We start from the raw sequence: 13,106 nt of genomic DNA, 5'->3' as shown, positions 1-13,106 counted from the left end.
GGCCTGACCTAATCACATCATCAAGCTGGAGAGGAGAGAGGGAGGGGTGGAGAGTGAGAGAAGAGAAGTGAGGTAAGAGAGAGAGAGAGAGAGGGAGAGAGCACGAGATTATGGAGGTAAAAGAGAGAGAGAGCGAGAGAGAGCGAGAGAGAGAGAAGAGAGTCTAGGAAGGAATAGAGACGTGTGACCTTTGATCTATCTTTAAATGGTTGTCAGAATAAGAGAAAAGAGAAGAGAGAGGGGAGAGAAAAGGAAGAGAGGGAAGAAAGAGAGGGAATAGAGAGAGAGAAGGAAGGGAAAAGAGAGGGAAGTAACAAATGTGTGTGACCTTTGATCTATCTTGCCAAAAAGAGAGCGAGAGAGAGAGAGAGGGAAAGAGAGGAAGACAGGAAGAGGAGGAGAAAAAAAAAAAACCTTTCATAAATTCCACTCTAAGCAGTGGAGGTACATGTCAGGCCAAATAAAGCTTTACAGAAGAGGGGTTTTTGTGGGTTTTTTTAAAGGGTGGATGTTAAACAGTCTAGACGTCTCGGACAGACAGGACAGCAGACACTCTTTCACCCACATACAGGCAGATTACTTCTGAAAGCAGCTGATCTTACCTTTGTTTTTCCTCCTTTGGAGAAGCGATGTAATTCAGAGAGAGAGAGGGAGAGAGAGAGGGAGAGAGAGAGAGAGAGAGAGAGAGAGAGAGAGAGAGAGGGAGAGAGAGAGGGAGAGAAGTAATAGAGACAGAAACAGAAACAGATAAGAATTGACGAATGGAGGAAAAAAAAGGATAATTCTTGAACACTGGTATGCACCATTGATTTTCTATTCTACTAAAAACATTTAATGAGAGGAAACTCATTTGAGAGAGAGAGAGAGAGAGAGAGAGAGAGAGAGAGAGAGAGAGAGAGAGAGAGAGAGAGAGAGCGAGAGAGAGCAGTGATATGAGTAAAAGTGTATGCCTCCACTTAAAGTGAATGGCAGGTTCTGGAGAACGAAGAACAAAGTGGAAGCTCATTATCTTACCTGAACTAAAGCCAGAGTGAGAGGCCGGCCGGAGAGCTGTAAAGAGGAGAGACGGCGCTCGGTTAGGTTCGATGCGTGCTTTAAGTACATCAATAAATAAGTAAGTACAAGGCTGAAATTGCAAAGTGTAATCTTCCTCAGTCGCTGCTTATCAGCTGAGTAATTGAGCTCACTGCAAGACAGATGCATATTAATCAAACACCTAATTATGCTTCAAGCTGTTTTGCGCTGGATATGCGCATCTGAAATGCTACGATTCCTGTAACAAAACTTCTTCTTCTCCTTCTTCTCCTTGTACTCCGTGGTATTGTTTATTGATTGCTCAGCAAACATTTCATGCTTGATTAACCGTTCACAGTAAATTGTGTTAGTTTTTACTTTTCAATTCAATTCAATTCAATTCATGTTTATTTGTATTGCGCTTTTAACAATGAACATTGTCTCAAAGCAGCTTTACACTGATAATGCGGTGATTAAAAATGAATATGTTCTTTATGAGTAAGTTTGTCCCTGATGAGCAAGCCGGTGGCGACTGGCGACTGTGGCAAGGAAAAACTCCCCGAGATGGCATAAGGAAGAAACCTTGAGAGGAACCAGACTCAAGAGGGAACCCATCCTCATCTGGGTTACACCGAATGTCCATTTGTGGCGGGTATACAATGTTGCGGGGTGCAGTGATGATGATCAAAAGCACTTTTAAGTGCTTTCTGGGTGGGGAGAAAAAAACTAAACAAAAAAAAGAACACCAGATTGAAATAAACAAAGTCCATTAGAGGAGCAAATTATAGCTGTAACCATGAAAAGCTGAACATCGCTCTTCAAAACCTCCAGCCATTAGCTCAAATCCCAGCCCCGCTCGCTATTAAGACCAGCGTGTGGACGCGCGTCATTTCCAGCAGAAACCTCGAAGAACTGTATGAGGCAGGTGAAACGTCCAAGAGTTCGAGAACATCTCCAGCATTGTGATGAAGTCATCCTAACGCAAGAGCTGAGCTCCATTCCGATCACGTCCTGTCAGAGAATAAGAACAGTCAGAGACGAGATGGTACAGCGGCTCCGGGGGAAAGAGAGAGAGAGAGAGACGTCCTCGCTAGCTCTAAGCTGAGAACAGCAACGTGAGAGGAGTCATGTGTGAAAGGTTGCGAGTGGAGAACGAGGAGAATGAAAAGTGTTTGGAAAGTGTTGCTCTGCACGCACATGGGCTTGAATATTTATGGCGCACAACCGAAGGAGAGCGAAAACCAAAGAAGGCAGATCGATGTGTGTGTAGCACGTGAGTCATGCTAACATGCTAACTTCATCTTATTTCATTTTGTCCTCATGTGAAAGTGGACACTGTACTGAAAGACATGCTCTCATCAGGATGGAACTGTTTCAAGAGGATAACAAAGCCACTGATTTTTTTTTCCACTCTTTTCTTTGTCGGCCGTCTGTTCATCTTTATGAATTATTAAACGGTTCATAATCGATTCTGAATTTTTTTTTATTCATTATAATTATTCATATCAGTGCATGCAGAGGTTTTACATTCAATCTTGTTAGTTGCAAATTTCTGACAACGCACCCGATCCACTATACTGTCAAAAGTTTGTGGACACTGGACCATTCGTTCCCCAAACTTCCACAGCGTGAAAAAAATGTTATCTGGCAATTCAGTTTTTTCAAGAAAAACAAATTATTGACCTTATTATGAGAATAAACCAGTTTTTATTGCTCATTGGTTAAATGCTAAAAAGTGTAATTCTTCATGTCGTCATGATTCTACACAGGTCCACCTGCTCAAACTCCACATAAAGATTCATCTCCAAGCACCAGACAGAAATCAGAATAAACTCAAACGTTTTTCGTGGCTGAACGTCACTCGCTTGTGTCTAACATGCGCAGTTAAACAAAGTTCCCATTAAATGCTGTAAAAGCCGTGAGCTGATTCAGTCCGAGCTGCCGAGTTTCCTCCAGGAACAGGAAGTCAAAGTGCTGGCGTGCTTGACTGATTTTGTGACACGCACAAATCTGACAGTAGCTTAGCGCGCTAGCTAAATATGGAACGGCAAAGGGTTTTAATGAGCGGCGTTTTCAACTGCGGAGGATTTCTCATCACCGCCTTCGCCCACGCCTGTCCAATTTAACGAGGACAATATCCTCAACGAGTTGCTACGTGGTTTTGGAGTTATGCTGCGCATGTCTGAGCCGAGGTCGAGGGCCGGCGGTGCTGACGGTGTCAAGAGCCTGTTGTGATATCGCTCATTGTTAATGATTGAGAGAACCATAAATCTGAGGGTGTGTGTGGAATCACAACAGTAGCAACATTCCAGGACTGAGTTGGTTAAACACTAATAGGAGAAGTTCCTGTAAAATAACTTGCATGCATTTTTCCCTTCTCTAGAATGAATAAACACCAAAAACACACCAGTAAACTGGTTATTACTGTAAATATGGAACATATTATATACTATTAGGAAGTGTTTAATGTTTAAATACAGTAACTTCGTCACCTGACCCACTCGACTCCTCTCATTAGCATATAAAAATCATTTGAGGACTCTATAACCTCCAAAAAACTAAATTTGGTACCACCTTAATGCCAGCCACTGTTCTACTTTCTTAAATCAGTGCCAGTTAAACCTTTTACTCTTCTCTGCACCCACTTTTTTCTCTTCCACTCCTCAGTACAATCGATCAAACCAGGTAAAAAAAGAAAATAAAGCGAACAGGCAGAAAGGGTTCGGCTCTAGTAACTGACAAGCCGATACTGATATCATGCTTCATGTGATAAAGCTATTAAAGTTATTGAATAAATATTCGTTCACAACCTTCAAACAGGAAAAAAAAAACAAACAAACAAACAAAAAAAAACACTGGATTGATTTAGCAGGTGACATCAGATCATCATCAAAGCTCCAGCGGTTTGCTGTATGCCAGTGGCAGGTCGTGCATTTCACCCCCAGGCCTTCAGTGGTGTCCTACCTGAACCAGTCCACCTCTTAATCCCATCATTATGATGCCACGTCATCAGAAAGCATCAGTATTATAGGGAAGTGCAGTAGGACAGATCGCTGCATCACACACAGGATCTCATACAGTGAGAATGAATGTCGTCAAGCACAAAACCCAATGAACAAAATTCAACACATCTCCTTTCACTGTAGCCGCAGCCGCACCTCCCGCATACATCGTCTCTAGCAGGAGCGTCGATATTCACCTCATCCAATGATCACGGGTTTTTTGTGCATTTTTTCCCGTAGTGCCGGTCCCAAGCCCGGATAAATTGGGGAGGGTTGCGTTAGGAAGGGCATCCAGCGTAAAACATGTGCCAAATCAAACGTGTGGAGGATCCGCTGTGGCGACCCCCTAACGGGAGAAGCCGAAAAGAAAGAAAGTTTTTCCCGTACATTACGTTTTTCCTGAAGATTTTAAATGAAGGCAAACTGTGCATTTCTGTGCAAATTCTCCGGAGAAAAAAAACGCAAAATCCATTAAAAAGCTTAAAAACTATTTAGAACTGTTTCGTTTGAAATTTCCTCAGATTGTCTTCTTGAAAAGTCCGTCTTGTAGATGTTCTTGTAAGTGTATCTGCAACCAAATCGACTTTTTCTCCTCTGTCAGCCATGGTGCAATGAAAAAACACAGATATATTTGAGTTTGTACAGTTTGCTACAGATGTGGTTTGCGAGCTCTGACCGTCCAATCAAATGATGTGAAAATGCTGATGTTATTAAACGCCTGCTAGATGGCCCCAGGGTCGGCAACTGATAAGAAACTATCGAAAACTAGAGAAATGCTATGAAATGAACAGAATAGATTATTGGGGATAATTTAATACATATTTATGGAAAAAATTGTATATTAAATCATCAGTCTGTGATTCTGATGGAGTTTAGGTCAGCAGAGAAAGCCTTGCTTGCCCTGAAGTCTCACCACTGCTGTATACAAATGGTTACTTAAGATCAATGATCATACACACATACGCGTGTTAGAACTTTAACACTCGCTACACATTGCTTTGAGAAGGAAACATACAGTGTATACAGTATACAGTTAGCTGGTTAGCTTGCTGCTAAAAAAAAAAAAAAAAGGCAAACTCAGTTTTCCAAATTTTTTGCTCAAATGCAGAAGGTTGAAATTTTATTTGAATTTCCTTTGGAGTTCAGTTTGGTAAAAAGGTACTACAGTTAAAACCTTCCGTACACAATCGTATTAACAAAAACGCATGTTGAATGTTTGCTTTATGTCTTGGACACACGAGCTTTTCAAACATTTCACATGATTCCTATTCTGGTACTGCTTTCGCTGAAATCCTAAAAACAAATGCAAACTTTTATTCAGAGAATATTTCCCGATCCATCTAGAGACATACCGGCGCCATTTGGATTCCACTTCATGTAGAGTTTGGCCATTGGACCTCTGAGTGTTTAAAGCCTCTGGCATGGAGAAGCTGGTGGTGGATCTGTGATGATCTCAAATGCTATTTTATGAGATGCTCAGTAGCTCCTGGTTCCATAATCTCAACTGACTGTATAAGAGTGTAGAAAGAACATGACTCAATCACACACTCCAGTGTTCATGTTAGTTCTCACTTTTCAGTGTTCTGTAGTGTTTAAAGACTATAATCACACTCTTGATGTCACCCAAATGAGGATGGGTTCGCAAAAGAATATTTAAAAAGCCAAAGATTGAATGCTGTCAGTTCCCTAAACAAGGCTGCTGCTATTGATTATTGAAGTAATGGAATATTCTATTGATTAGTCCATCAATTCATCGGATAAAAAGTACTTTTTCTTCACCAAAGAGCAATACTTAATATACAAGAGAAAATAAGATGTTTCTTAAAATGCCTCTTCACATTTTTCAAAAGAAAAATATATATTTTTTGCTAAATTTGCAACTCGCTCAGTGCATTTCATTCCCATATCACATCAAAATGCAAATACAAATATATAAATAAAAAAGCAGAAATTAAAATATAATCTATTTCAAATGACTTAAAATGAAGGTAAACACACTGTATGGTGTTTTCTTTATGTTTTAGTTGAAATGACTCCAAACTTTGGAAACTTTGTGACCTGAATCTTTTCCTCTCCTCGCTGTTTTTTATTCTGCTGTCTCTTCTGTGTTTCCAGACTCATTTATAAACGTGGCATACGAACAAAACGGGGCTGGAAATGCGCGTACGCCACTTTCCTCGTTTATAAATGAGACCCCGGAGCGATCCAGTGTTTAGCGGGTGGTGCGTCAGTAATAACGGTCCATGGGGAAACACGGTGCTCCGTGTGTAGTTAAATGGACTAAATGAACAAGTCATTGGCCTCTGCGCTTTTTTGTATTCGAATTACTCGAGAAATCGTTTCAGCTCTACTCTAAACCGTAAAACTCCTGCAAATGCATCAGAGACAAATAAAGATATGAATGTCTTGTATTTTGACACCCTCCAGGAGCGATGCCACCAGCAATGACAACCTGCCCATGAGAGATAGTGAGAGAGGGGCATTAAGATACGTAGCAAACACACCTCAAGCTAAAGTAAACACATCAGTAGTAAGGCCAATAATTGCAGCATGGGTCTCTTTGGTTGTTAGCTAGCCTAGAAGCAGTAGATAACGGCCGGATCGGTGGCCACTGACACAATGCCGTTATCTTCGTCCCGCTCAAATTGACCGTCTATCAATTTGGAGCTGGAGGAGCAGCGAAACGAATAGAAAAGTCGATCATAGCAGCCAAATAGCACAACAACCCAGAGGACATTAGGTCAGGCTTGTCAATGAAGGCCAACGAATGAGCATGAAACGGGCCTCGATGATGTGAACGAGTCCTGACCAAACAGCTGATGAGTTTCACGACCAGGGCTTTTTTATTATCTGCTCTCTCTGGGTGGCAAAAAATATAATAATACATCAAGTGACTCTTTATACAGACTACATTACATCACACACCGGAAGCGAATCCACAAGAGTCGTTACTCTTTCACGCTTTTGGGTACGCATATATGTGTGTGTGTGTGTGTGTGTGTGTGTGTGTGTGTGTGTGTGTGTGTGTGTGTGTGTGTGTGTGTGTGTGTGTGTGTTCTGGCCCTGAAAACTCGCCCAGATTCCTAGGAGAGCCCACAGCCGGGCGATAATGAGAAAGGAGACAAAGAGAGCGTGTCAGGAAGTAGATTCTTTCTGCTGTGCACCATCTGGAAAAGGCGAGGTAGATAAACAAGTACACCCGCTGCATCCCTCCCTAACACTCACACACACACACACACACACGCGTGTGCGTGTCGCTTTTCGGATTTTCATGGATTCCGGCTTATCAATCGTCGGCCAGATTCAAAACTGAGAGAAGAGAAAACAAACAAAAGGCAACGTGAGGATGTAGAGAGAAGGGAGAGAAAGAGAGAGAGAAAGAGAGAGAGAGAGAAAAAATGAGGGAGGGAGAGAGAGAAGGAGAAATGAGAGATGAATATATTTTCACTCAACAACAGCAACCCTAAAGAGATGACAAGGGCTTTGATTTTCAATCTAGTCAGGCCTTTTTTCCATCAGATCTCAAAATATCACCACTTACTAGATAAAAAAAAATCAGCAGACGAATGCATCTCGAAATAATGGAGGGATGAGGGATGAGGGATTGTGGTGCGTCAGGCTCTCGATCGGCAAGGCTTAGCACCGAAACCCTGGGCTGCAGATTTGTAGTTATATTATGGAGAAACCTGTAGGGAGGGACGTCCTACACCTTTGGGCTACTTTTGTGAACAAAAGCACAAACGGTAACGCAGAGAAACAAACAGAGCTGCAGGAAAAGCCAGGGAAGAGCGAAACAAGAGCGGGCAGAAATTTCCCTTAGGATATGTAAAAGAGTCACACTTGAACGTCTCCATAATTTTGCCTCACGTTCTTTGTTTTTATTTAATCTTTTGCTTTTTCACATTTGCACTCTTATACAAACATTAAGGGGGAACAAAAAATCTGCAAATCCACTGATGAGCTCTGAGGAAAAGCCTGATGAAGGTAGCGGAGGCAGGTGCAGGCAGTGTGATGAATGAGCGTGCTCAGGAGTGAGACTCAAACACGAGGGGTTAAAGGTGGAGGCGTGGCCAGACAACGTGCCTGTTCACACGCAAACGCACACAAACACACTCGCAAAATGAACACGATCAAAAACGTCAGCAAACGCTCATCCTCCCTGAGGAAACCCTGAGGAATGTGCCTCGTCTAAACCGAATGCACGTGCAATATCACGTGATTAGTGTGTCCTCATTTTACTCGTTAAGACGTGCCAACTGTGTGCATTCGCACGCCTATATTAAGGCCTCGGAGAAACGTCTACGGTCCGAGTCATCTTTAAAGTCGTAGGTCCCCGAGACGACTAAAACTAATTACAGCGCAGCAGGTGTAGCTACAGAGAACCAAAACAAGATCACACGCACACACACACACACACCACTCCGTTTACTACACAAAACACTGGATTTATTGCTGCAGAATTTGAGAAACCTATGCAGTATAGCGCTGAAGAGATCAGGATAAGGGGCAATTATGGATGCTAAAAATAAATAAATAAATAAATAAATAAATAAATAAATAAATAAATAAATAAATAAATAAATAAATAGTTTGATGAGTGTGTGAGTGTGTGACTACATTTTGTCAGGCTGTGTGAATGCCTGTTCCTGAGTCAGAAAGCTCACAGAGCACTCATCACTCATCTCTTTTTAAATTAACATTGCCGAACACACACACACACACACACACACACACACACACACACACACACACACACTCTCGCACACCACGAGTTAAAATCAATACAAATGAGCAATTCATTAATCTCTGTCTCTGGTTTGTTTTTTTGGAGCTTCCTGAAATGTATTAAGAGCACAAACGAGCAACACGGTTCCTTTCCATGCCGTTTGTATGTGGCTTCTATTTGCAGATTCACGCGAACACGACTGATACCGAACACGATTTCAAAACCAACAACAGAGAAAAACCCACGATATTCTGTGTGGCACCAGATAAAAGCTCCCAAGTCTACAGGAGTAAATAAGTTTAATAAGTAACAGAACTACACGTGTTGAAAATGTGTTCACTATGAGCTGGGATGAGAACAAGTCTGCTCCAAATTCACACACACACACACACACACACACACACACACACACACACACACACACACACACACACACACACACACACACACACACACACACACACACACACACACATCGTGATTAGCTGCTCAAAAAAAGAATCGTTTACCATTTCTGACTAATAAAAATAAATGAAAAGAAACATGCATTATACAATTTGGTATCAAAAGAGACTCATTTTGTAACACACCAACAGATGGCAGCACAAGGCTGCACGCACAGTCACAGGGAGCACTTAATTATAATTCTTATAATTCAGTGTGCCAAAAGACATCGTCCTGTGTACCGAGCTCTTCTCACACGTGAGTTTCTCATGGGAAACGACATGATCTCACTTCCGCACCCACCCTACTCGCCAGATTCGGCTCCTGCGGACTTCGCCCTCTTCCCAAAGATGAAGATACAATTCTAAATTTTTCCAGCATATTGAAATTCTTTCTTCACATTACCCATCAATGTTAGGACACTGGGGTCAGAGCGCAGGATCAGACATGACACAACACCCCTAAAGCATAAAGGTTTGAAAGGATTGCTCAAGATCCGCAAACTTGGGGATGCCGGGGCTCAAACCCGAGTTTCTGATCAGCAACCCAGAGCTTTAACCACTGAGCTCCCAATTCCCCAAGTGGGGTCTGTGGGTCCATTGTGCAATCATAATATACAATGTCCAGGCATAATATTATAACATTCAAAAATTCTGAGCGGTGAAGTGAGGAACACTGAAGATCTCTTCATCATGGCACCTGTTAGTGGGTGCCATTATTTTTTAGGCAGAAAGTAAACGTTGTCTATAAAGTTGATGTTAGAAGCAGGAAAAATGGGCGTAAGGATTTGACGATAAATTGTGACGTCTAGACGACCAGATCAGAGCATCTCCAAAACTGCAGCTCTTGTGGGAATTTCCTGGTCTGCAAAAGTGCTCCAAGGAGGGAACAGTGGTGAACCGGCGACTGGGTCGTGAGGGGCCGAGGCTCGTTGATGCACGTGAAGAGCGAAGGCTGGTCCGTGTGGTCCGATCCAACAGACGAGCTCCTGTAGCTCAAACTGCTGAAGAAGTTCAAGATGTTGATCCTCCAAGCATCGGGACTGTTTTAGCAGCAGAAGGGAACCAACACAATATTAGGCAGGTGGTCATAATGTTCTGCCTGACCGGTGTAATTGTTAACAGTTGTAAACACTGATTTGAGAAAATGGACCAATGTGCCGTCTGTATTGCTCTGTAAAATTGTTTATTCAAACAAATACTTTCCCATCGCAAAATACATTTACTGCATTTATCAGACGCCGTATAAAAAAAGCGACATATAAAAGTGCTTTGAGTTTCTATCAATGAATAAATCAACACTGGATCACTAGATTGCAGACTTTGGATACCACCTGACGACCAGTCATCAGTGCTAGAAGATCTGAGGGCACGTGGTTCTGTGCGAGGAGAGATCAGAGTTTTGATGTAAGAGCTTGCTGGTGCATTTTTGCCTTTAAAGGCAAGGCGCAAGTGTTTTGAATCTGATAAATGAGCGCAGCTACCGGACTCCAGTGGAGGGAGTGCAGCAGTGGGGATGTGTGGGAGGAGTTGGGCAGGTTGAAAACAAGTCCTACAGCTGTGTTTCGGATCATTCACAGAGGACGGGTTGTGTTCAGAGGTAGACATGCAGCAGAGGGGTGCAGTAGCCCAGTGTTGAAATGACAAGAGACTGAACAAGCAGATTGTGTGGATCAAAATGGTCAAATAATTTTGATGTTGTAGAGAAGAAACCGACAGGAGTGTGTCACATTAGTATTGAAACTTTTCCAAACACCTTGTATTCCTGAAGTACAATACAGACTCATGATTCTGTCCTTGAGGAAGAAGAATAAAAGTCCTGAAGATTCACAGCCATACAGTGACTCCAGCCAAACCTGTGCATCAGCAGCAGGTGTAGTGGCTTCATGTAATTTGAACAAGGTGCACGTTAACCCTCCTCCTCCTCCTCCTCCTCCTCCTCCTCCTCTTCCCAGAGTGGTAGCTGTCACGTGATGGCGAAAGTCCTAGATAATGCCTGGCACCTGGAGAAAATTGTGAGGGAGGAACGCAGACTGAAGGATGTGCTGCTTGATGTCGGGAACAGCCGCGGTAAATCGGCGCAGTCTCTTCAAACTGGGTCTTAGTGACGCGATTTCAAAAATGTCTGAATGTTGAAAAGAGCACCTGCTCCGGAGAAGAGGCGTATGGAAAAGCGATTTCCATTCCATCTGAAAATGATTTCTATTAAGGTTAAAACCCTTACGCAGCTTTTTTAGCTGGAAGGCTTTGAGACCATTAGGCCAGCAGCAGGTGCCGGCTGAGGGATCCTGGCTGCAAATTTAAAATCTCGGCAATGACGGATGGAGTCTAATCCCAAAAAGACTTGTACATTCCGGGGAAGTCCATCTGTGGCTGGCAGCTTGTTAAAGAGAGCCAGGTAGAGGATAAAGGGAGGGGGGCATGAAGGCGATCCAGTGAGTCTGAAGAGGACGTGGCTGCACAGTATTTGGTTTGAAACTGAGGAGATTTTGTAACAGATTGGGCTGAAGCCCACGCTTTAAACAACAACCGTGAATTCTCAAAATAATGAAATTATTCTTTCATCAGTTCCGTGAAAAGGAGGCACATTCCGTCGACCACCTGCATGGGGTTTACACCTACAAATTTCATCAAACGCAGGTTACGTAAACAACTTCCATGAGGTCCATCAAATGCGAAACAAAAACTTGGTTAAAACGCATAATTCAATGAGATGTCTTATTATTAAATCTTCTTATTTATTATAAATATTATGAAAGTGATTATTAATATGCACTAAAATTAAATTTTTGTATTGCTCTTTTAACAATGAACACTCTCTCAGAGCAGCTTTACACAGATGATGTGTTGATTAAAAGTGAAGATATTCTTTATAAGTGTAAGTTTGTCCCTGATGATCGAGCAGGTGGTGACTGTGGTGAAGGGAAAAACTCCCCATGATGGCATAAGGAAGAAACCTTGAGAGGAACCAGACTCAAGAGGGAACCTCATCCTCATCTGGGTTGCACCGAATGTCCATTTATAGCAGATATACGACGTTGCAGGGTGCAGTGATGATGATCAGAAGCAAACTGTATTCCTGAGTCAGTGTAGGAGACTGTTGACATTAACTACAGTCCAAATCCATCCTTAAAGCTCCTGTGGTACTCTTCATGGATCCCCTGATTATTGTTGTAAAACCATTCATTCAGAATTCATTTGATCAGTATTCAGATTTGAATACTGATCAAAAAATGATCAGGATTTAACTTAAGCTAATCAGCAGCACCAGGCTGGTTCATGAATTTACCCTTGAATTTAATGTTCCATGATCCCCACAGACTTATTTATCCATTAATGCTCAAACAATGGAAAAAAAAAAAGCCTATAGTCAAGCCACGCCTCCTCCTGTAGCATCTCTCGACAGGAAAACTCTGGATACACAGCAGCCTGAGAGAGCATGTGTTTGTGTACTTGATGTACCTTTTCAAGAAGCCATTTTAGGAAGCGTTCATGCTGATCAACTCACACTGTCCTTCTGGCACCTGCATGAAATGCAATGTGCCACGAACACCATGACACCTCGTCTCTGGCTTTTTTTTGTTTGTTTTCGCTCACAATCAAACCTCCGCGGGGACATTTTTTGGTTAGGCGAGAAGGAGAAACGAGCACTTCTCATCAAACTTGTTTATGTTTGTGTTAGATGTTTAGGACAGATCAGATTCTAGTCCCATGTGTGTATTTTGTCGCTTCTCTAAACCTGATATTTGTTCAGGTTTTTATTTTCCACGCTGGGTAAAAAAAAAAAAAAGAAAACAGGTAAATGCTGTACACCTGTTTCTAAAAAAAAAACAATACTGTACCATGAGGCATGGATTTCTGTATGATGGGGAAAAAAATCGAATTTGTCCTGCCAAATGAAATTGATGATTACTGGCCAGA

At 42.2% G+C, this 13,106-nt stretch overlaps 1 protein-coding gene across 6 annotated transcripts in view; it reads right to left on the bottom strand.

Moving 5' to 3' along the window:
- plxnb2b (plexin b2b) overlaps positions 1-13,106 on the bottom strand; it is a 150,942-nt gene that overhangs the window by 117,984 nt on the left and 19,852 nt on the right. For 3 of the 6 annotated variants that reach the window (XM_083546087.1, XM_083546089.1, XM_083546090.1), the window contains exons 2-3: positions 1,015-1,050; positions 603-616 (exon numbers count right to left, since the gene is read on the bottom strand). The exons of 1 other annotated variant lie outside the window; for it this stretch is intronic. The gene's annotated coding sequence lies outside the window, so the exon portion shown is untranslated. The remainder of the gene's footprint in view (positions 1-602; positions 617-1,014; positions 1,051-13,106) is intronic. 2 more of the 6 variants (XM_083546086.1, XM_083546091.1) reach the window with 1 other exon arrangement.

The sequence above is a fragment of the Silurus aristotelis genome (genome assembly GCF_946808225.1).
Source record: "Silurus aristotelis genome assembly, chromosome: 7".
Lineage (NCBI taxonomy): Eukaryota > Metazoa > Chordata > Actinopteri > Siluriformes > Siluridae > Silurus > Silurus aristotelis.
This window is presented reverse-complemented; position numbering and strand designations above follow the sequence as displayed.